The 24,613-nt window shown below is 37.3% G+C and overlaps 1 protein-coding gene and 3 long non-coding RNA genes across 8 annotated transcripts in view; 3 read left to right on the top strand and 1 right to left on the bottom strand.

Annotated features, from left to right (window-relative positions):
• The window catches only part of LOC116414448 (uncharacterized), a 169,354-nt gene that overhangs the window by 94,827 nt on the left and 49,914 nt on the right, over positions 1-24,613 (top strand). The window lies entirely within an intron of this gene.
• Positions 50-1,517, bottom strand: LOC147657176 (uncharacterized). Its single transcript, XR_015293035.1, has 2 exons — positions 629-1,517; positions 50-542 (listed from the first exon to the last, which is right to left on the bottom strand). It is a non-coding gene; the product is annotated as an uncharacterized LOC147657176 (long non-coding RNA).
• Positions 1,806-23,389, top strand: LOC147657175 (uncharacterized). 2 transcript variants are annotated; one of them, XR_015293034.1, is made up of 3 exons: positions 1,806-1,985; positions 20,773-21,127; positions 21,335-23,389. It is a non-coding gene; the product is annotated as an uncharacterized LOC147657175 (long non-coding RNA). The 2 variants fall into 2 exon arrangements; XR_015293033.1 differs by lacking the exon at positions 1,806-1,985 and having other exon boundaries at positions 19,279-21,127.
• Positions 11,273-11,931, top strand: LOC116414438 (uncharacterized). Its single transcript, XR_004224968.2, has 2 exons — positions 11,273-11,469; positions 11,554-11,931. It is a non-coding gene; the product is annotated as an uncharacterized LOC116414438 (long non-coding RNA).

Raw genomic sequence — 24,613 nt, 5'->3', positions numbered from 1 at the left:
TTCGAGTTTTAAATCAGCCGATGTTATTTTGTAAAATAATAAATCGCAATTCATGCTAAATATATAATATAATATGATGAAATCAATTACTCAAAGCAAAAAAATAGAATGTTAGCATAATATTTCTCAAAAGACAGTCATATTGCTTTAGTGTTCTTTTGTCACTGCGACACCGTATAGAGAATCCAACTGACGCGTCGTATGGACCACAATCTTCTTCCCGCGACAAGGCATCTCTCTCTTTCTTCATGTGTTTCCTTGTGGGTGGATCGAGGCCCGGGGATACATTCGCAGCCGCGGAACAAAGTGCGTCCCTTCCGCCATGGAGTGAGCGGCGCACGGGGCTCCATAAAACGCCGCTTATCCTGGCTTCGACCGACGACCACGCTCACGGCGTAAATCGCACTCACGGAAACGTAGCGGGCCCCGTGACAAGCAACGAGAACGCGATTATGCGCGTGTACCACTGGTTGGATTAAACTTCGAGTTGATTTCAAGGAATTCAGGTGTTTCGTCAATAAAAATCGACGAAGAGAGAAAAACTGTAAAATTGATAACGAAGGAATTAATTATGAATAGTTGATCAATGTATTGTAAAATTATATGTACATTGAGAGTTTTTACTTACATAATTCAGAATTGTAGAATACGTGACCTTAAGTTATACCTTAAATCGCAAGGACTTTCTTACTTGTTCCAAGTGTCATTCGAATTTATGCGCTTTACGAGTTTACAACTTGCTTAAGACCATTTGTAAAGAACATTTCCGTGTACGTCACTTAGAAGATCTACCTTGTACGTATTCGAAGGTGGCCCGTTAAACTGAGACCAACTTGTTCTTGCTAAACGAAACATGTTAAGTAAATCAAAAGCGACCGTCATCTCCATGAAAGTTAAATTGCAATGTTTATTGATGATTCCATGACTTTCATCCTTGTTTTGTTAATCAGTAATTCATTCCATATACATATACACATTTTTTATTCGTTTCTATGGAATTAAATTTGTACGATTTTCCAATGACTTAATGTGACATTCAATTATTATTTAGCAATTAAGATATATTGAGCGACGAGTCATGAAAGCTTTTTGTTGTTGCAAATCAACGCAATTTGCATAACACGGTCTTAATAGATTTTGTACATATCTGCAGCAAGTAACGATACATTCAAATTTACGATCAATTCCTAACCTAACTTTAAACATCAACTACGCGGTTTGAAATATGAACTAACGCAAAATTCCTTTAATAATATTTACATATTCTTCAGTTGGAAAACAAAAGAAATTGAAGAAGACTTAACTAGGATAGAGACGTCTCGTTTCCCGTGTGCAGGTTTTCCTCTGCGATACCGTTCTCCCATGCTGCAACAAATCGTAACAAGTTGGCTGCGTGCTAAGCAGAACAGTCGGCGAAATCGTGCACCGCCATCTATCTTCTCGTCAGCTTGCCGCGTGTCGTAGGTCACCGCACGAAGCAATCCCTTTTAACAAGGACATTGAAATCGGCGAGCGCGTAATGATCGGTGACGGATGGCTTCGACGTTTCTCTCGAACAGTTCACGAAGATGGACGAGAAAAACCGACCAAATCCAAAGAGGTTGAATCGATCGATCGATCGATAGATCGACGCACGGCGAGAAGTAGCGATAGGAATCAGTGTACAGAACAAGGGAGGTTCGTAAGTGTGCGTATCATAATTCATCGATACGCCTCGAGAGGGCAGCGGAATAGGAATTAGATCGTCGCTCTCCCTATCTTTTCGAGATCTCAGTTGAAACGCGACTGCACTTTATGCGCTTTCCTACTGAATATATCCTAGTTGTGCAATTTCTATCATATGCTTTCTATAGACTTGTCAGTGCGGGATTTCTTTGCACATTGGTGATGAGGCGATGATTGGAGAGGTTGTTGAACATATAAATCACTGAATAAGCTGACCGATGTATCGTACTCGTTCGTTTTACACATAAAAAATATGCAAGGTATGTAAGCGTTCTAAACATTTCAGCATCGCTTTCTCCACTACTTTCTGGGAATCACGGGAATCATGATGTCCATGTTAAGTCGACAGTCTGTGTTGTTATCAATATATATTTATCTATTGCACCGTTATGCGTAGTTCAAAGTATATTTACAATTTTTTATAATCTTTAATCCGGATATAGGTTATGTCAAATATATATAGGAAAAAGTAAACGTTACATCATCTGTATATATACGAATCAGTCGAGAATAATTGAAATATACGTGATTCGAAACGACCCAAACAAAAAGGGGAAAAAAAAAAAATAAATAAATTCCATAACCCAACTCCTCCCTACAATTTACCAAGAGTCGCAAACACACTGTCGACGCGAGATAAGATTCCAGGATCGCGGGTTCGGAAGAGAGAGCAGGGTACCGGTCGGTATCTGCGGCGTCATCTTCACGGCATTCCGCGTAAAGTCGAAATCGCTTTGCTCGCCGAGGCGGGGTATGGGAAGCCGGCGACATTTAGCTCGGCGATCGGTAGGACACCTGTGACATTTCATTAAGTGGCGTTCGTGGCCTGCCATGGAGAGAAAGAAAGACCGATCGGGCGGGAGGGGGGAGGGAGGGGGAAGTGGAAAAAGTCGAAGGAAACGCGGCACGGCGCAAAGTGGATTCATTACGCGGTGGGCCGCGGAATCCGGCACCGAGCTCGGTAGCAGTCGCGCCGCTACGTGTACGAGCTGGACGCGAGGCATTAGTTTGCGTCCCGGCGCGCCGTGGCGGCCATTTAACATCGGTCGAGGCCGAGATGCGATCCATGCGCCGAGGGACGCATTGCAACCATTGCGCCTGATACGCGCGCGCGTTTCGTACCAAGCGCCAACGAAAAATGAGATCGGTCGACGCGCCATGTTCCTTGACCTCACCAGCCACCGCGTGAGAGGCGACGATACTGCACGACCGGTCGAATAGCTCGAAGGCTTCCGAGCTTACGGTGGCTGAATGTTGTACGTAGTGGATTATTGCTTCGTGTACTTATCTACATTGTTGCTTGATCGAGGTACTCGTTGCGAGATAGGATAATCATTTGGTGGTTTAAAGTTTGATGTTAAGCGTTGGAGTTACGGTATGGATATAAAATAGTATCTCGTAAACTGGTAAAATGGTATTTATATAATAAAAATAATGTACGAATTGAAAGTGTCGTAAGGATGATTAAGCGTAGAGATGAAATATATTAGAGATGTGTATAGGAATATGTATAAAGTTTATTTTCCACTATCTAAGTTTCGATCCGAAGTTTAGTCGGAACGTTAATTAACGTTCGTTTTAAATAGTAGCTTTATGGTATATGATTTCTTTTATTAATTGATTTATGTACTGTTGCATTTGGAACACACTTTTGCATTTATTATTGAAGACAATAGATCTCTATGTAATTAAATGTACCGCCACAGTTAAGGAGATTAAATTAGATAAATGAGAGTAGAAATCTCGTGACAAGATAGTGAAATTAAAAGCGGAACTCGTGACTCGTGAGCATTCTACGCAAGGTCTCCGCGTACGATCGTGCAAAAACAAATCAGACTGGTTTTTTTTCTCTCTGTTCTCTGTCGTGAGTCACATATTATTAGTGCTTAATAATATCGAGATAATGACGAGAGAGAGAGAGAGAGAGAAGGGAGGGAGAGAGAGAACGAAGGAAACTTACGCCAGAGCGAACGCGTCGATTAAGAATATTTGCATAGAAATTATTTCGATCGTTTTTCCAATCATTGATCTTTCTCTTGCATAAACCTACTGTTACTCGAATAAATTTAATATTCAATAATGCGTAATATTTAAAATTGATGATATTTTTAAAATAATTTCTTAAAAAAAAAAAAACTGATATCAAAAATACCGAATTCTTATTTTCAAAAACGACATTATAAAATTTGCGAACACGAGTTGTCCATTTGCCGGGAATCCATCGTCGGAACATCAAACGCAGCCAATTTCCCGTCGCGAGCCGAATATTGGCGCCGATGCTTAGCAAATATCGACGACTTTGACCACTAATTGCATCGTATATGTGGATTCCACACAAATTAAGAGAGGAATGAGAACGCGTTCCCTTCCTCAAAAATGCATACGCAAAATGCCGAATAATTCGAACCAATTCACCATCGTCTCGCTCACAAATCGCGTTCTAATTTTAAACCTAAATTTATTGCTTCATTTTTTTCTTTCAATACACTATTTCATAATAATTTGTACAATATCCATTTAATAATATATATTTATAAATATATATATATTTTCCAAACATCATTATCACGTTATTGTTACAATCGTAATATTCGTTCCTTAACTTGCTTATATACTCGACGGTGCTCGAAGAAAAGACACGGGAAGATGGAAAAAGTTTTCAAGTTTTTTTTTTACTACCTTCCATTTCCATACGGTTCGAGCGCGCGCGCGCACATTCAGCCGAGTAACATCATAAATTTTCATGGCTTCCTTGTAATTACCATTATTAAGTTCCCGCAAGGATCGCGGCTCGCTTTATCGGCGAACTTTTGCGCGGCGAGCTCACCTCTGTCGTTGGCCGCGATGGTACCGGATACCGATCTCCTCCAGGTGCTGCTAATTGAAAGCAATACCGGGCGTGTCTTTCGGACGTTGAACGAGTGGAGAATCGCGAGGCTTCCACGGAGAGGAAATGCTCGTTTCCTAGACGAAACGAGACTTTGGACGCCTGCGAGTCTTCTAGGTTTTCGATCTTGGAAATCTTGAGGAGTCGCTTGTGTTCACTCCGTCGTTCTAAAATTGTCTATATTAATATCTGTAGTGGGAAATATCGTTATAAAAAGTGTCAAAGTGGTTTTTAGAAATTAGAAAATTATTGGTCATCAAAATTCTCTATGAACTTCTTTAAAGTTATAAATAGAATTTAAATAAACAACGTCTCTGTAAATCACTTCCATTCGTTGTTATATTCTTCTACGTATTTAACTCGTAAATTGAAGAACACTGTTAAAGGAGTGTCGTCGTTAAAAAAAATTAGTCACGTAAAAAAAAATTATTCCCTATATAAATTGCCACAAAATTCCAAAAACACTAGATATTTATAAATATTTAACTCACAAATTGAAGAACACTGTTAAAGGAGTGTTTAAAAAAAGCTAAAAAATCACTAGTCACTTAGATAAAAAAGAATTATTCCCTATACGAACTGCCACAAAATTCCAAAATCACTAGATATTTATAAGTATATAACTCATAAATTGAAGAACACTAAAGGAGTGTCATCGTTAAGAAAAAAGAAACTAGAAAATTACTAGCCACGTAAAAAAGAATTATTCCCTATACGAACTGCAACAAAATTTCAAAAGCACTAGATATTTATAAGTATTTAACTCACAAGAACACTGTTAAAGGAGTGTTTAAAAAAAAGCTAAAAAAAGTCACTAGTCACTTAGATAAAAAAGAATTATTCCCTATAGGAACTGCCACAAAATTCCAAAATCACTAGATATTTATAAGTATATAACTCATAAATTGAAGAACACTAAAGGAGTGTCATCGTTAAGAAAAAAGAAACTAGAAAATTACTAGCCACGTAAAAAAGAATTATTCCCTATACGAACTGCAACAAAATTTCAAAAGCACTAGATATTTATAAGTATTTAACTCACAAGAACACTGTTAAAGGAGTGTTTAAAAAAAAGCTAAAAAAAGTCACTAGTCACTTAGATAAAAAAGAATTATTCCCTATAGGAACTGCCACAAAATTCCAAAAGCACTAGATATTTATAAGTATATAACTCGTAAATTGAAGAACACTGTTAAAGGAGTGTCATCGTTAAAAAAAAAGAAACTAGAAAATCACTAGCCACGTAGAAAAAAAATTATTCCCTATATAAACTGTCGCAAAATTCCAAAAGCACTAGATATTTATAAGTATTTAACTCACGAGAACACTGTTAAAGCAGTGTTTAAAAAAAAGCTAAAAAAAGTCACTAGTCACTTAGATAAAAAAGAATTATTCCCTATAGGAACTGCGACAAAATTGCAAAAGCACTAGATATTTAAACAATATCAAGCACGTGAGGATCCTTATTTCCTTATATCTAATAGAATTTAAATAAACGAATAAGAATAATCGATTAATCAAAGACTGGTTAAACATTGCAAGAAATTCCTATCGGCCAGCCTTCGAGTCGTTCAAGATTCAAAGATAAGCGACTAGTCTAGCGCAGACGTTATCCACCATCATTAAGTCGCGATTCGACTTGTCGTCGAATCGACTCGTCAAAGTTCGATCCCGACACGGTGTTGTCGTTGGTCGAGTCAGGGACCCCTCCTCGTCCAGGTGGCGGTAATTAAAGATATTATCAGCGGTGCGTGTTGGCGCGATATCAACGGGACGCGACTCGTACGCGTACCACGGCCACGCTGGTACGCGAGACCGTAAGGAACACCGTAACCATCGCGCCATCGTCTCCTCGTTTCGATTGCGGAACGAACGAACGTTCGCTTCACGATTTTCTCGGATCGTTGAACGAACGTGCAACGTCCATTGTTTCACGTCGAATCCAACCGAAATTTTCGTACAAAATGACGAGGAACGACCTCGTGATAAACGTCATTGGATCTCGCAGTGACGATCTTTCGTCAATATTACGAATTGTGCAAGAGTAAGATGTTTAATTAATTTCTTTGGAAAAATAGACGAGTTTACATATACTGTAACTGCGTAGAAGATAGAAAAAAATCAGACAAAATTAAGTATAAAATATTCAGGAGATTTTGAGATTTTGTGGCTTATATTTATATATATATATATAATAAGTATGCAGATACGTCATAATATTTCTTATATGTATGCATTTTTTGATTCGATCGAAATTGACTTATCCAAATTCAAATCGGACGATATCGATCGGATTAAATAATTCTGCGAGGGAGAGAGGGGAGCAATAACAGAAAATTCGTGTACAGCAATGGAATAAATGAATGGAATTAATCAGGGATTAATTAAGGATAGAAACGTTTTAAGGGAATCACGATCATATCGCGGCTTTTAAAAAATTGATCGTGGCGGTTAAGCGGCTTCCTTTACCCTTTAAAGCTGTAATTATCGTCATTTATAGACCTCGTCCTTGATAAGCGCTTATCTCGTCTGCAAGTGTGTTCGTTCGTGTTGTTCGCGTTTGACATTAAAACGAAGGGAGCATAAATCGGCACGGTGGATTTACGCCGCGATATTTCGTATTTTGTCGCCGTTTTCAAGGCCATCCGGAGCATCGAATCGAGAGTCACGACGTAGACGAGAAAAACCGGTAAAAGTCACTTGACAAGATTCTGGGCGAATTAAAGCGCTACGTGGAATCGATCGACGATAGTCGAAGATGTTTTCATAGAATGGAACAGTGTCGTGCATATTTTTAAATATCAAAAATATATTTTTGAGAAGATTAAAAGAAAGAAAGAAAGAAATCTGTGACGATTATTATTATTATTTTTTTTTGAACAAATACATGTCTATAATCAATAATTTTCCTTCGTTTCAGTTTCGTCCGTTTCGATGATCGTTTTCTTCTCGATTATTTATTCATTGAACTTTGTAGAGCGTGCAATCCACTTAATTGATCTTGAAATGTAGTAATCTCGAGGTTCAAGTTGGAAAATAGTCGATAATAACTTTCTTCTTGGGCATCGAAGGATGAATTACACGGGCTGACCTTTTAGAACGTCGAAGATCGAGGATGATCTACGTCATCCGCTACATCCTCGATCGATCGACCTTCGTATTTGGCAAAGAAACTGAGCGAGAGGTCGATCGGCATTGACCTAGCCTCGCTCGAATGTTCCCGTTAACGCATTCCGTCCACTCGTGTCTCGAGGCCGTCGAAAAATTTCACTCTGATTTTCTTCAACCCGAGATCGAAACGCTGCAAAACTCTTATTTGGTTTTAGTTGCACAAGTGTATCTGTGTAAACACACTTAAAAACTTCAGCTCGGAATCTAGGGCTAAATTATAACTAACTCGACTATTAAATATTATTTCGATAACCTAACACGATAAAATAATGATCGAAATAATAATTCGATTTATCGGCGATAACAATTTAGAACATTTCTTGTTCGCACAAAGGCCGTGTAGGATGGCGCCGATACGATCGATTTCCAAGAAGCGACGCACGACGAGGGGGAAGCACACCTCGTGTCCAACTGTATTGAGCCATCATCGCAGATCCGGGAATTGTGCAGGGCGGTCCATAAAACGCGGCTGGCTCCGTGCTGCGTTAGGTCTCTCTCCATGCCAGAGTAATTTACAACGCTGGACATCGCTGCCGGTTTATTACCAGCTTGTTTATTTTACGGTCGCTACGACCGCGCACTGCCTTCTGATCCGTCTTTCTCTTCTCGCGAATGGCCGTTCCGTTCCGTTCCGTTTCGTTCCGTTCCTCCGAACAGCTGTTCCCTCTCCACCATTTTTTCCCGTACCTGCCTTCTCTCCACCCATTTTTCCTCTTGTTGTTGGACCAACACAATGTTTGTCCGCGCTTTCTCTTCTTTGTTCCACGGATTTTACGCCTCCGTTGCCATCATCTTTCCAACATTTCCTTCGCCGTTTCACTATTCCTGCGCTCGAAGCGAATTCTCTATTTTTGCGAATTAGTAGAATTAGCAGAATTTCGACGATCATATAATCGATAAATATATTGGATTTTAAGTTTAAAAGTAGAAAAATTTGGAGAGCATTAACAACGCTAGGGATCCCTAGATGAGGCTAGGGAACTCTAGCCGCATCGAGACTAAAAACACCGTGAAACATTCTCGGCGCCGATCCATCCCTATGAAAGATTGAAAGAGCGAGCCGAGAACACGAATCGAGAAAACTGGTCGGCGATCGGTGGTCCAACGCGAATGATTGCACGCGCGCAATCAATTACAGGCAGGTTGCCCGGATAGTCGTGCAACGTGTCCGCAGAGGCCGGCCAATAATAAGGAGGGGAGCGGCGGTGGAGAGCGGCGGGGACGCCAGTCCGAGCGGAACGGACGCGCGATCGCATTCACGGGGTCAGGTACGCGAGAGAGCTACCTGCATCTCCGCACACAGTCACGAGGCGACGATACCTCGGGAGGAACGCGTTCACGTGAAAACGGTCCGGTCGATCGAGGCGCGGTGGGTGTCGGTGTCGGTGCAGCGCCGGGGCGTGTGAACGCTGTGACATATGCGGCGTGTCGCTTTCTTTAATCGCCTCTGGCCGCGACTGCCTTCTTGCCTAGGATAGCTGCATTGCCTCGCCGACCAGATACGCTTCGTTTCAACGCTTCGTGATGAGCGATCGGCAGACGATTGGTCACGGCCAAATTTTCCAGATACCGATCAATCGAGGATTGCATGCGCGATTTAAAATTTTGTGAAGACAGGGTTTGAAAAAAAAATGAACTTGTATAAAAAGCTTTCGAAATATGATTTTTCTTATCTTATCTCATAGGAGGAGATTGTAGATTATTTGATTATATACGAAAAGGAATTCAATAGAAAGAATCGAAAAATATCGCATTTGTATCCATCGATTCTACGAATCAACAGCTCTCACGATCGTCTTCCTGGCGTCGTATCGGTCACGGATCGGAAAGGAACTGTCGGGGAAATGCGATTTCTCGCCAGGGAAATTGGCTCAGCACCGATTTAGGCGCCTTTGAGGCTCCTTTCATGGGCTTGCAACACGTAACGTTGACTTATTGGCCATTTCGTGTCCGCGATCACTCCGTGGACTCGGGGAAGTCAAGCACGAGAGACTAGAAAGTATGCGAGTTCGAAGATGAAATTCAATTTTTAAACGGTAAAACATTTCGATTAAATTTCGATCATTTTGTTTTTCATTTCTCACTCGTTAATAATGTTGATAATGAAGAAATTTGAATACAAAAAGAAATTTATTATTCGTAGTGTTGGTAATATATGTGTGCATATTTCGAAATCGCGGATGTATAAACGATCGTTAATTTCCACGATCAATCTGTTACGATGTATTAGATATTGCTATTATCGAGCAACAGATCGGAACGTCGAATTTATAGAGGAGAAATTTGTTAAGTGGATAGGTTAGTTACAATAGAGATATGTAAATATATATGAAAGATTTCTACCGATGAATTTCTAGCAATGAATCATTTAACTTCATAATTATTTTGAATGTTAGAGCTCAGTGTTTCGAACGTGAGTGTCGAAATATCCATTGAAATGCAGATTTATAGAAATTATTTGATTTTTTTTTTTTTTTGTATAAAAATATCTTGGAAAAATATTTAAAATAGAAACGAGAAATTTAGTGTTATAATTAATAGATTTGACCAATTTTTTTTTAAACTATTTCTTATGTACACAATTATTAAATTCTTCGAGTTAGTAGCAGCAAATAGATATATTAAAAATGATTGCTTTATAGAAACGATATCTTAAATATAACCACGTAACGTATGAATCACTCCTACTGTGAAAGTTATCCATAAATTCGTTGAACTTTCAAATGTTCTCTTTCGAATCCCTATACTGAAATGATTTCTTCTCTCCTTATTTCCTGATACATCTATTTTCATCGATTTTATGTATTAATATCCAATCAAAAAGTACTTTATCTTAGTAGCGATAAAAAATTTCTAAATCTCCTGTCTTATATTCTTCTTTTGAAAAGAATAATTATATCATTTTATCATGAGAGATAGTACAAACAATATCTTTTACAAAATCGAAAACATCATCCTGTATTCAACGCATTTCATTATTCTTAATTCATTATTCTTAATATCGAAATAGGAAGAATGCAATACAAAGTGAATAAAAAGTATTATTCGAAAACGGAACAATGCATTTCATTGCATTGTCCTTCATTAAGTTTAGATTAGATTATAGATATTAGAATATTAGATCATAATAAAATAAATAATCGAAAACAAGACAATACGTTCCATTCCCTTTAATTAGATTAAAATTAGGTTATACGTACAATATTAGGAAGAATGCGATGCATCGGGTAATAAATATTGTTCGAAAACGGAACAACGTATTCGACGCATTCCATTCTTAATATCCAATCATCATATTCACGCGAAATGGTCAAGTCTCGACAGGCGATTTTCCCGACAGCTTCATCGTACGTGACCTCGGCCAAAGGACGAAACTGCCCCGCGGACTCTCGTAACGACGTGTGCGCATCGTGCGTCGCGCATCTCGCGTAAATCCGTCGTCGTCCGTCGGAGGCGCGCGCGGCACTCGAGCTCGCAGATTAATAACGCGATAAATTCAACGCTTACCCAGGTGGGCGTGCGTGCCGCGTACGAACAGGTAGATAGAGCTACGCGACGTTGCATACGATGCTCCTCCTTTTTCCACTATCGCCCGACACACTGTCGTCATCCGTCGAATCACGATTAATGCGGCTCGCGAGGAATTTTGCGCAGATTACTTTTCGATGTCCAATCTCGTAGTAAACGTATTAAGACGCTTATTTATATACGTACAACGTGGAAACGTGGAACGATTGTTGTACGATACATTGTTTTTTTTTTTTTATCAGGAATGAGCACGAGGATGAGCAATTGTGTGGAAGTGAAACGGCTCGATCATCGGTACTAATAGCCGACGTATTATGTCAACCGTTAACCGGACAACCGTTTATTAGGGGGTTGCGGCGCGATAAAAAAACGCGTTTTGCATAATGCAAGATAATCAAGCGGGACAGGTTTGGGACAGGTGTGCCGCTACCAGCGCACTCCGCCTTCCTACGGAGCATCCTCGACGTGTAAATTAATAATCTATTAGACATCCTCTCGTGTCTTCCTCTTCTTCGTTTCTTTCGCGTGCCTCTTCTTATTTGCTTCCTTTTTCACCGGATCACATTTGTACTTGTCTTTTAGTATGTTATTATTAAACGATTCTTCTTTTTTTAACGAAAGATTAATTTTGTTTTCTTTACCTTGATATACTTCCAATTTCCTTTTTCCTTTTCTTTTCTTTTTTTAATTTCTCTTTAAACGTGAAGTATAATTTTTAATTTTCCCCCCCTCTCTCTCTCTCTCTCTCTCTTTCTATACTTCATATCATTTTCTACATTACCCTGTCGGCGTATCTACGTTTGTTTCAAACTACGTTCTCACATTTCCCACTTGTTCTCCCCTTTTATCTATTCCACACGGAAATATCCTCTTTTCCAACACCTCTTCAACTTCCTATCGCAATTCTTCTCGACAGCCTAACTCGCTTCTGGCGACGTATTAACCGACGCGAAACCGGCAGGTTATCGTGCGTACTGGCTAACTCGTAAACGTTGGATAATAAGATCGAAAGAAAAAGATAGAATGGAAATGTCGGTTCAATAGCGAGGAAGTTTAGTTCAGTTTATTCGATATAAGCGACAAAATTTTCATGTTTTATTATTTTTAATAAAAATACACTTCTATTCTTTTATAAAATTCAGCTGTTGGAGTATTTGTATCTACGAAACTGCTACGTTTCTGAATGAAATATACTCGAGATGCTATCTCATGCTTAATCGCACAGCCTCGATCGAATTTCGTTGCATATTAATATCAAGATAGATCCGATTAGATTGGATCAACGAGTGTAATTTATTATTTTCGCACGACAAATACGTTGTACAATTTATCATTTAAAAATTCATCTCGAATCATTTAGGCGTAATATCGATCAAACTTTCTAACTTCTAATTAATCTCTTCCATTTCATTCGAAAAATGAAATTTGATCATTCCAAGTCGACGACATCCTAAACATATCATTTCTTCACTCATAACCAACGAAATATCTTGCACAATTCACAATTTACAAAGTTAAGAATAAAGAGAAGAAATTCTGATTTCTGGAGACTCTCTTAATCTTCGAATGGATCGACACACGTAAAACGGGTCCAACCTCGAGGAATTCGTACGATCGATTGAAGAAAAAGTACAAAAAGGATCGATGAAAAGTTTCGATCACGTGACAAAATTGAAGCGTAATCTCTCTCTCTTCCTCGTTTTTGCCTCTTATCCACGTGGCCAACCGTGTCGATCACGTTCGAAGGAATCATTATCATTGATCATCCTCTCTCTCTCTCTCTCTCTCCTTCCCTCGCACTCTCTTTCTCCGCCTTCCCAAGGATCGAGCTATCGGCTAATTGCCATCGTGGTCGGCGATCTCGCGGGCGTAAAATCGTGAACACTCGCATACGATCGTTCCTTTGGCAGATCGTGAGAGACCCTCTCTCTTCGCCTTTCTCGCCTCGGAAGATTTCCAGAGATTTCGAAGCTCGATGGATTTAGGGAGGAGCGAGTGTGTGATGATAATGGTCGAACGTTATTGAGAAGCTTTTGCACAAATAAGAAAATGCAAATTCTTCAATTTTGTGGTTGCTTTTTGTAACGTTTCAGTATCCACTTGTAAAGAAACGCTTCCTTTATATTTGCGTCTCGAGGATCATTCAATGTTTGAAAGCTGCAACAATTTTCGAAAGATAGAATCGTTCATCACAAGAAGAAGCGGGATATAGATTAGCCGAGGAGTGTGAAATAAGTTTGTAAAAAGTAGACTTACTTGTTTGTTACGTGTTGGATTTTTCGAATATTTCAATCTCGTCTGAAAAATCAGGCATCCGTCTCAGGAAACGAGAGGAATATTTATTCAAGGGAATCAAGAATCCGTGGTTAAGTCAGTGGTAACGACGAAGTCGGTTTCAGTATGCAAGCCCGCTCACGATCGTATCTAATAATCGGTGTCACCTCGAGAGTTCCACGTGTGTTGAAATATCGTCGTTTCTCGAGTATGTTGTTAGAGATTACCGACATGACTCACGGGGAACGCGAATATTGCGAAGTATAAACCGATTACGCGATTATTTATCGGCGCTCGAATTATTAGATATACGACAAAGGTTCAATCTCGGTTTATGAAACAATAAACTATCTTGTTTATTGCTTTTCCCTTGTTCGCCTTTTATTTTTCTCTCCCTATCTCTCTTATAAACGAGGATTTGCGAAATTTATCGCGCGCGTTCGGTTGGATAAAATATGGAAAAGAGGAAGACTTGTGAAAGAGGAGACCAGTAATTTTGAGGTATAGCATTGAAATGGATAATACATAAGATTTTTACTATTGTCCTCGAATTGTACTATTTTCATTTCTTTTTTTTTTTTTTTATTAGATCATTATCAGAAAAATCGATAGATTGACTTTGTGAAATATGAAATATGAAAACAAGTTGTCATTACAATGTCATCACAATGGATAATACATAAGATTGTACTATTTTCATTTCTTTTTTTATTAGATCATTATCAGTAAAATCGATAGATTGGCTACGTGAAATATGAAATATGAAAGCAAGTTCTCATCACAATGTCATCACAATGGATAATACATAAAATTGTACTATTTTCATTTTTTTTTTTTTTATTAGATCATTATCAGAAAAATCGATAGATTGACTTTGTGAAATATGAAATATGAAAGCAAGTTATCATTACAATGTCATCACAATGGATAATACATAAGATTGTACTATTTTCATTTCTTTTTTTATTAGATCATTATCAGTAAAATCGATATATTGGCTATGTAAAATATGAAATATGAAAAAAAGTTGTCATTACAATGTCATCACAATGGATAGTACATAAGATTGTACTATTTTCATTTCTTATTTTATTAGATCATTATCAGTAAAATCGATAGATTGACTTTGTGAAATATGAAATATGAAAGCAAGTTGTCATTACAATGTCATCACAATGGATAATACATAAAATCGTACTATTTTCATTTCTTTTTATTTTCTAAAAGATGAGTAAAATAGATTGGTTATATGAAATATGAAATATGAAAACAAGTTGTCATTACAATGTCATCACAATGGATAATACATAAGATTGTACTATTTTCATTTCTTTTTTTATTAGATCATTATCAGTAAAATCGATAGATTGGCTACGTGAAATATGAAATATGAAAAAAAGTTGTCATTACAATGTCATCACAATGGATAATACATAAGATTGTACTATTTTCATTTCTTATTTTATTAGATCATTATCAGTAAAATCGATTGGCTACATGAAATATGAAATATGAAAAAAAATTGTCATTACAATGGATAATATATAAGATTGTACTATTGTCCTTGAATTATACTATTTTTTTTTATTAGATTGTTTTTTAAAAGATCAATAAAATCGATAGATTGGCTATATGAAATATGAAATACAATGTCATTACAATGGATAATACATAAGATTGTACTATTTTCATTTTTTTTTATTAGGTTATTTTCTAAAAGATGAGTAAAATCATTAGATTGGCTATGTGAAATATGAAATATAAAAACAAGTTGTCATTACAATGCCATCACAATGGATAATACATAAGATTGTACTATTTTCATTTCTTATTTTATTAGATCATTATCAGTAAAATCGATAGATTGGCTACGTGAAATATGAAATATGAAAGCAAATTGTCATTACAATGTCATCACAATGGATAATACATGAGATTGTACTATTTTCATTTTTTTTTTTTTATTAGATTGTTTTCTAAAAGATCAAATATGAAATATGAAAAAAAGTTGTCATCGTCACAATGTATTGAGTATAATCGAAAATTATTTAAAGATGGACTATCTATATCATTTGAACAGCAGAAGAATATATCGAAGAAATGTTTTTTTTAGAATAGAGTTTGTTCTCTACAATTTTTCTCGTCGATCCTCTTCGATTGCTCGACGATTAGCAACAATGCGCGCGCGAGAACGTTGCGAAATGTCATCGGAAGAATTCGTTTTCCAGCTTTCACCGGCACCGGTGACATTTCGGTGGACGCTCATTAAAGTGCCGGTGTTCCTCGTCGATTAGGTTCGGCCTCGATCGATCGAATCGATCGCCGCCACGAAGCAAATCGTTCAAACGTGCGGATAGATCCGCGAACGCGGCCCAGCCGCGATCTCCTCCGCGATAAACGTTGAAAGTCGATTGCCACGAATCGATTATCCGGCTTCTGTCCGCCTCGACGCGCACGAGTACGAGAGAAAGCAGCGGGAATTTCGAATTTTTCTCCTGCTTTCCGCTACTTGTCTCGATGACAAAAACGGCTTTTTCATCGAAGTGTCGAATTTATGAATTTTAATTTTAAACTAATTAGAATGGATACGATCGAACTTGAGGGTTTTATTTATAGGGTATAAGAGTCACGAGAGAGATTTTGAAATTTTTCTGAAACGAGGTAAATTTTATCTTGACTGGAAAATGGGCTATACTGAATTCGAATTGCGGAAATAAAGTAAAACAATATTTCATGTAAAACAGTAATGATTAGTTTAAATTATGATGATTTGGAAAAAATTTTCCAAGCGAAAAGAAATGGGAAAAAATTGTAATCCGTATATCTGATAATTCCAACTCTGATCAGCCTTTGAAAAAAAAAAAAAAAAAATGAGGAGGGAAAAATTTTTTTTGCACCTATTTTGCACGAGCGTACATTTAATTTCAGCCCCCTTGGCAATTATCCTCACGCATATCTCGGCACTCTCTTTTCCGTAAACGAGCTCGATCGGATCGGATCGAGTCAATTTCTCGCGTCGAACTTTCTATCTTTACACTCGACGCGCTCTTTTTTTCCCTCCCCCCGATCCCACATTCACATTTCCACACACCGATGTCGTGCTCGAGAGCAACCGATACCTATACACCGTTGCACAATGATGGCGAAGCGGACGGTGGTACTCTTTTTTCTAAGCCAATGATTAATTACACCGCGATGACGAAGGATTCGCGATTCGAGGAACTAATTCAATTTAACGATCGGCCGAGTGATTCGAGAAGTGCGCAATTTTATCGTATACTTCACAATTGGATGGCCGATTATTGGTCGAATTACTCGAGTAATCGGATTACACCCTTAATTCGACGAACGAGGATGAAGATTTGTCATAATCTGGTAATTAATTTTCGAGTAAACGGTTATTAGTCGCGTGTTAGACTCCATGGTGTATTATTGCGTTCCGCGGTATCCTGCTGCGAGGAAGAGATTACTATTGCAAACTGAAACGCGGCTGAATAAAGAGGAAACCGAGTGGTGATTAATGCTATCGATCGATCGGATGCATCATGCCTCGAGTATCGAGTGATTGATTCCTTAATCTGCCGTGTTAATTGATCGAGTCATGATTGACAAGGAATTATTACTTTAATCGTTATTGTATATGTATTTGGGTAAATAAAAATATTTTCAAAATACTTTTTTCTCAATGTCAATTTATTTTTCGAGGCGACAAGTTCATCGATTCTGGAAATACGACGATCTTCAAAAAAAAAAAGAAAAAAAAAGAGCTAAATTTTTCAGATCTAAATCCAGGATCATAATATTGATTAATTATTTTTTTCTTTATATAGAAACAATTCGATTACGCGTTCATTTAAAAACTTCTTCCCAAAATCTTCATCAGTTTAATCATCAGTTTGCCCGAACAAGCGACAAACGCGATTAGACATTTAATTACTGGCGCATTATGCGTAGACGGTGGCGTTATTCGAGATTGGATTAACGGTACGATGATTGATGCTCACCGCAATTAAACTTATTGTACATATGATGGCTGTTTCCTATTTTATATGATTCTCCACTTAAATTGTGAATTCCGAAATGAATGAAAGAATAGAATTTAATAGAAAAATAATTTAAATTCTAAAATAAGATTTATAGAAATTGTATATTAGAAAATACGCATTGCATTATTAATAATATATTTTATTAATAATATATTAGTAATATATTTTTATATAGTAAAAAAAAAATAAAATAAAAAATTTTGCAGACTATGAGGATTAATGGTATGAATTTAAATTACATATCTTCTAAATCTTTCTATTAAAAGATAAAATTAGAATGAAAGGAAATGATTTAGTATAATTAATTCCTATTTAATAATCATGCACTATAATTAATTTATTCATATCTTCATATATATATATATATATATATATTTTTTTTAGTCACTGATTGATTATTTTAATGAATGAAGTAATTAATATAATAGTACTGCGTTATAATATATAATACATATTGAATGATGCTCGTATTATTCTTTAGATTCACGTTCACTAATATACGTGTCATTAAATCGATATTAATTATTAACTAATTAACAGGTTTCGCGGCGTGCGAAATTGAGGGATTTCAGAATCTCGAAACGGGGTCGAAAGGTTACATTGCAGTACTTAATTATAGAGAAGCAGGTATGATGAATTTCCCGTGGTTTTGTCTCATTTGACTTGCTTTTATTCGAATATTGACACGAGTCAAACAATTTTATGAATATAATTGCATTTAAAATGAACATAACCATGGAAAGTGATATACTATATATTGTCATATAATTTAGTCATATAACTGAACTGAATTAGTTATGAATTGAATAGTTAAAATAATTTAATAAACTTAATAAAATGATATAAAGTAAATTATGAAAAGTAATGATATGAAAAATGATAGATTAAAAAGAACATAAAATGAATGTGTATTCCATATCTCTCAAAGCCGATTTCCTAACCTAAAACTTTCCTCTATACACTTCTCCTCACAAATCTATATAAAAATCTATGAGAGTTTATAATCTATGACAGAGTTTTATTCCGTTTGTATATATATCATATATTAAATTACAAAAATCAATCATTTAAGATTATTTTTCTTATTATACATTATACAACATATGTTATATTATATTTTTCTAATTAGTATCAAAAAATAGAATAATTTATTCTACTAGCGTGAATGATTTAATGCAATTTCATCCCTGTATAACCTACCTTGAAATCGCATACATTAGATTTCATTCTTCTCTACTGAAACGAATTAACACTCAACATCAGAATTCACCCACCCATTCCCACGTTCACCGCTTTATTAATTGTTTCCTTCTTAACATTCAACGTTTCACACCAATTCACTATTTCATTTTTCTTTTTTTTCTTTTTGTAAACAGTGTAACAACGTAATAGAGGCGTGGTCATCGAATCGCCGGCGATCTCTCGAAAAAGCGTATAGATGGCGCGAATCATTAAAAGCAGCGTTCTCAAAGCCGAAAAAAATTTCAATCGGTCGAGAGGGCGCCATATCGGGGTCGGTAATCGAATAATCGACCGTTCGCGCTTTGAATGCGCCATTGTGCGCTTGCACGCGTGCGCATACAACCTAAAGTAAATGCGACGCGGTGGAAAAAGGTGCCGTTACGTGAAGTCGTGTGGCTATTAACTCTCGACGAAATTGAACGAGATCCGATCTCGCACTCCCACGCGGGATACGCGCGAGCGTAAGAGGAAATATCAGCATCGAGGAATATAATCTTGCTGAGACTTCGATGCTCTGTGGTCGATTATCACAAGAACCGACAAAAATGTCGCTCGTAAATTTCTCGCGGCATTACCAGCGTCGTTCACAATGGAAGGCAAAGGAAATTCGAGACTTATCGATTATAAGAAGAAGTTTTTGTTACCGGTGATATTTCGGCTTTGAGAATATCTTCATTGATTCTTTGGACAATGTGTGTGATTTGTGAAAAATGAATGGTGCGTTATTGATTAGAATTTTTTTGTTTTGATTGTTGTGAGTGAGATTGTCAGAATTTTTAGGTTAGTATAAATTTTATGATGCGATAGAAAAAATTTTAATTTTTAAAACATTTATTCTCTTGTTTTATCTATTAAAAAATAGATAAAATTAAATTAATTTATTTTTTTGTCATTCATCAAAGAGATAAGCTTCGGTTCAAATATTTTATTTAGAAAATAAAAATACATTGAGAACTTAACTATAGTACAAATGGTCAAAGCATTCACCATATATATTTATCTCTATAAAAAATCCGCCTTCACACCGGATCCAGCGTAAATCAACCATTTTGACTTGTCACTTATACAGTACGGTATAGAGTTTCTCCCGTGTACCATACGCGTACGTACTATTCAGCATGCAACTATTCCGATTACCACTTTCTACATTCTCCAAATCTAATAAATTTTCCATACAGAACATTTCAAACTATGTAACACGCACATGGTAAGTTATATTTCATCCAGTTCACATTACAAACTATAACCACCCAAACATTACGAATTATAAAAAGGAACCATCATAATTTATAACTCAGTTGAAATTTTTAATTGTTATACTATAATCGTTTTGTCATTTAAAGAATATTTGAATAAATAATTCTATCTGATATGAAATATAGATGAAAATTTTCAAAATATTATAATTCTCTTACTAATTTCTCAATATGATCGTACATAATTGAAATTTTCTTTAAACGATAGATACATAACCTCTACACCTCTCGTTAAATGAAATATTAATATATCAAATATATATATATACCAAACAAATAATTGCACATAAAAATCTAACTTATCAGTGGAGAAAATGTTACGAATTCTATAATTTCAACAAAATCTGTTTATCTACGAAGGAAGCATTACCTACTTAAACATCCGGCGCGACGAAAATCGGATCGTGATATGAAACGTTCTCACGGCGGGAGGGTCGCGCGCATGCGCTTTAGCATGTCCACCTGCGTATACGTACACGGCTCGCTTGTAAAATCGACTTACGCAACCGTCGCACGGGCGACATACAGCCAAGAACTTTCCAGTGGGGAATCGGACACAAGGAATCGGCATCTGCGTCGCGGCTATGCTCGCGACAAGTGCTCGTACCACTCACCGAGTGAGTCACTTCTCCCATGCTTGCAGATAAGCGCGTTGGAAGAACGTGGTCGGATCCGGAGTCATGGAGTGAGAGGAATAGTAGATATGCATGGTTATGAAGAATGAGAGAGAGGGAGGGAGAGAGAGAGGGAGCGCGGAAGATGCTGGACAAGAGAGAGGAGATCCTAGAGAGAGCAAAGTGAGTGGGTTAGAGTAAGTAAGGTCAGGTGAGAAAGAGAATGTGAAAAATTGGAGAGGAGACAAGAACTTTGGAGGAAATGAAGAAGGAGGAGAAGAGGATTTTTGAGATTTGTAACGAGTGAGTTCAGGATTTGAAAAAGAAAAAGAAGAAAGGAAGAATGATAATCTATATTGATATAAAAAAACAAGCATGAAAAATGTAAGTATTTAACAAGTAAAGGATTTGTAGAACGAACATTTGTCTGATATATGAATGATTCATTTACTTACTTCAATAGAGCAATACTTTTTGTGGAGTAAAAAGATTCGTCGGATATCTCTATCTGTTTTTTTAACCTATTATATCCTTATATTATTAACAATTTATTATTAACAATTTTTTTCTTAGTATTAAATAAAATTTCAGAATCTACTCAAGAAAACTCCAATATCAGAATTCAAAGAGTCGGATAAACACATGCAGGTTGGATAAAATTATAATAAGATAAGAAAGAGAGGCACAGAGGAAGCAGCTATGGAGAAGAATCCAATATATCCGCGAAGAGAATCGAAAAGAGAAGTATAGCGAATCGAGCAGGTATCCAAAGAAACGAGAGCAAAATGACCTGTCGAGGTTCACCAGGAGGAAACGGATGGCAGAAGAGAGGTTATAAGAAGAAGAGGAAGAAGAAGGGTTGGGAGGAGGGGAGACAGTTGCGTACGGTCGCGCAGGTAGATAGGTGATACATTGGCAGCGGTCGAGTTGGTGGTGTAGCATGCAGCAAAGTGCATTCGGTGCACGCCAGTGCACCCAGATAGCGGGGGCATCGAGAGAGGAGAGAGAAGCGAGCGAGTGGCCAAGCTGGCGAGCAGTCAGCCAGTGAGGCAGGCGTGCCCGATGGTTACGGCAATCACCGCACATGCTCCCAAGCTCCTGACCACGAGGAGCACAAACAAAGGCAATGCTCACGAAACTGCTATCCATTTATTCCATCGGTCAAAGAAAACCACTATAGAGCTGCCCTGGTGTCTAACCTGTGTCTCTGTCACGATTTAACGACCATTGATAGTTAATTGTTAGTCAACTGTTAATTGAAACACCTATAGTGGGAATTTTCCGTGATGATCTTATATTATTTCAAAGAAATTACTTCAGAACAAATTTTTTTGAAACTAACGTATTTATTTTACTAAAAGAAAATTATCCATGAGACAATTGTAACTCAAGTATTTCCAATTTACAATATCAAGTGTTAAGTCAAATCAAAGAATTATTATTAACACTATTAATTTGAGACTTGTATAATTTCATTAACAATACAATGCAATTATGCAATAAATTCAAGTGAGTATTTATAGAATATCATACCTAGAAGATCATCGAAAAAGTAGATCCGAAGAGGAACGAAACGATGGCTTGGTCGTGTGCGGCCGATCGCGCGTTAGCGCCGCAGGCCAGGCATCCACCTGCCCGAGCCAAACGCCCACGCGGCGGACTGCTCGTGCATACGTGCTCGATCTCGCACACCGGCGCGCTCTGACGAGAAATGGCCCGCGGGCCTAGCTCCGTTACAATCAGGCCTGCTCGTGGCATTCCGCGAAACGCACGGCGAACACGTCATCGGCTGCTCGAGAGAAGAGCGCGACCTACGCGCGCGTGCATGTATGTTGGAGGACAGCCGGACCATGTCGTCGCTCGAGCGTATTGCTTCGATGCGACACTGCATAGAGGAAAGAAAGAGAGAGTATATATGTGTGTGTGTGTAAAGTTAGGAAAGGAAAACTGGGAGAGGCACGTTATGAGAGGGGAAAAAAGGAATGGAAGGTGGAAATGTAAGGAAACGCATGTATAGAGTGGTTAGAGGTAATATGAATATGTCGGATGACAAGCTTTGAATCTAATACACCGTTTAGATTTGGAATTGCATGGAAAGTGTTATAACGTTTCGAGCAAATTAGAAGGACATTTCAAGGATAACTTAAAATTGTCAATGATTTTCCAAGGAATTATTAAAGTGTTCAAAGAAGTACTAAGTAACTTTTAAGTGATAATAAAAGTAAAGGATTGTCCAATTTCGGAAACGACAAAACAAACTGGTAGAATCCATAAGATTTCTAATATCAGCTCGCAGCTGTGTAACGCCCGCATTTACAGGATTTAGACGCAGTTATATTGGATCCGGTTAACGGAGAGAGAGTAACGAGCAGTAAGCACGAAAGCAGTCACGTTGGAATTCGCGCGATCGACCAGCTACCGTGCTATCTTCTCCTGAATTATTCGGATGGTTTTTAACGAGAAAGTATCTTCTTTAAATGTAATTACTCTCGAGATCTGACATTGATCAATTATCTAAATGAGTAATGATATCAGAAAGATCTGACTGATCTATAAAATTTGTTTTGAAAAGTTTTTAAAATTTCTAATATCTATAAAATTCAATTCCAAAATTTGTATAATCTATGTATAAATCTATGACACATATCTTGTTTTCCATAATTTTCTCTCTCTACAATCGAAATAATTAATTTAATCCGGTCATTGTGACACACATGTTTCGAGAGGTCAGAATTATCGTGAATCAGTTCCGTGGCGCATTGCTATTTGCTCGAGTTCTCCCCGAAGGGACAGCCGTTCGTTCTATCTGATGATTCCATGAATTCATCGGTGTACGTGAATCACACGCAGCATTGTTACCAAATCAACTGACACTATATGGATTGCATTTCATGACATCGCCATATGGATGTCGAAATGTATCTTTCTGCATATAACGCATATGGAAGATAGAGAATGATCGTTACATTGTTTAATTAACAATTTTCTTCTTATTAATAAATGTTTAAAATATTTTTTCACACAGAAAACAATTTATGACTTTAAATTAAAATATTAATGATGTTGATTATTACTATACTACAATATTTTAAATATATATATAAATATCGTTCAACTTAAAGAACCTCCAAGTTCACCAAGTTATCCTCCAACTAACTAGAAATCTCAGAAACCTCACCTAACCTACAACTCACACCGTCATCGATCTTGGATCGATCGAACAAACGAGCCGGAACACCCAGAAGCACGCGTGATCACGATTTTTTCGAGTAAGGTTCAGAGCTCGATTCAAAGTCCAAGTCGTAAAATGTCCCCCGCCTTGCGATCAGATATAAGACCACGAAGAGCACGGACTACTGCACTGGCAGCGGAACGAGGCCCGCTTCTTTTTCACCGGCAAATCCTAATTGTATCTCCGTTTACCCGGCGGACACGGATTTACGCGGCAGTTCTCCAAGGCCTTGGTGGCCTTCGTTCGGTTTGCGTGCGGAAATCTTGAGGGTGGTCGAACGACGAAGGTGATTCCGTGATTACAAAGTGCTGCTGGATTTTTGTCTATTCTCTATTAATTTCGCTTACAAGATGTACTGTAACGATATTAGCGTTCTATATGCTTTACTTCAGATCAGTTTCCAATAATCTTTAGATTAAATTCTAGAAGTTAAATTGATATAGAAATAATTTGAAAAATAGAATATAGAATTCATTGTTATGAATTTAAAATTGTTTTGTTGAAAAATATTGGGATAAAGATTATCTTTGATTAGACGTTGGAACCTTCTTGAAAATTAAAAAATATTAAATGTTAATATCGAATTCTTTGTAATATTGTAATTATATTAAAGTAATTTCATCTTTGAGATATATTTT

The sequence above is a fragment of the Apis florea genome, unplaced genomic scaffold (genome assembly GCF_048593485.1).
Source record: "Apis florea isolate Af1SG1 unplaced genomic scaffold, ASM4859348v1 contig_3203_pilon, whole genome shotgun sequence".
In the NCBI taxonomy this organism is placed as follows: domain Eukaryota; kingdom Metazoa; phylum Arthropoda; class Insecta; order Hymenoptera; family Apidae; genus Apis; species Apis florea.
Note: the sequence above shows the minus strand (reverse complement) of the source record. Positions and strands in the feature narration are given on the sequence as shown.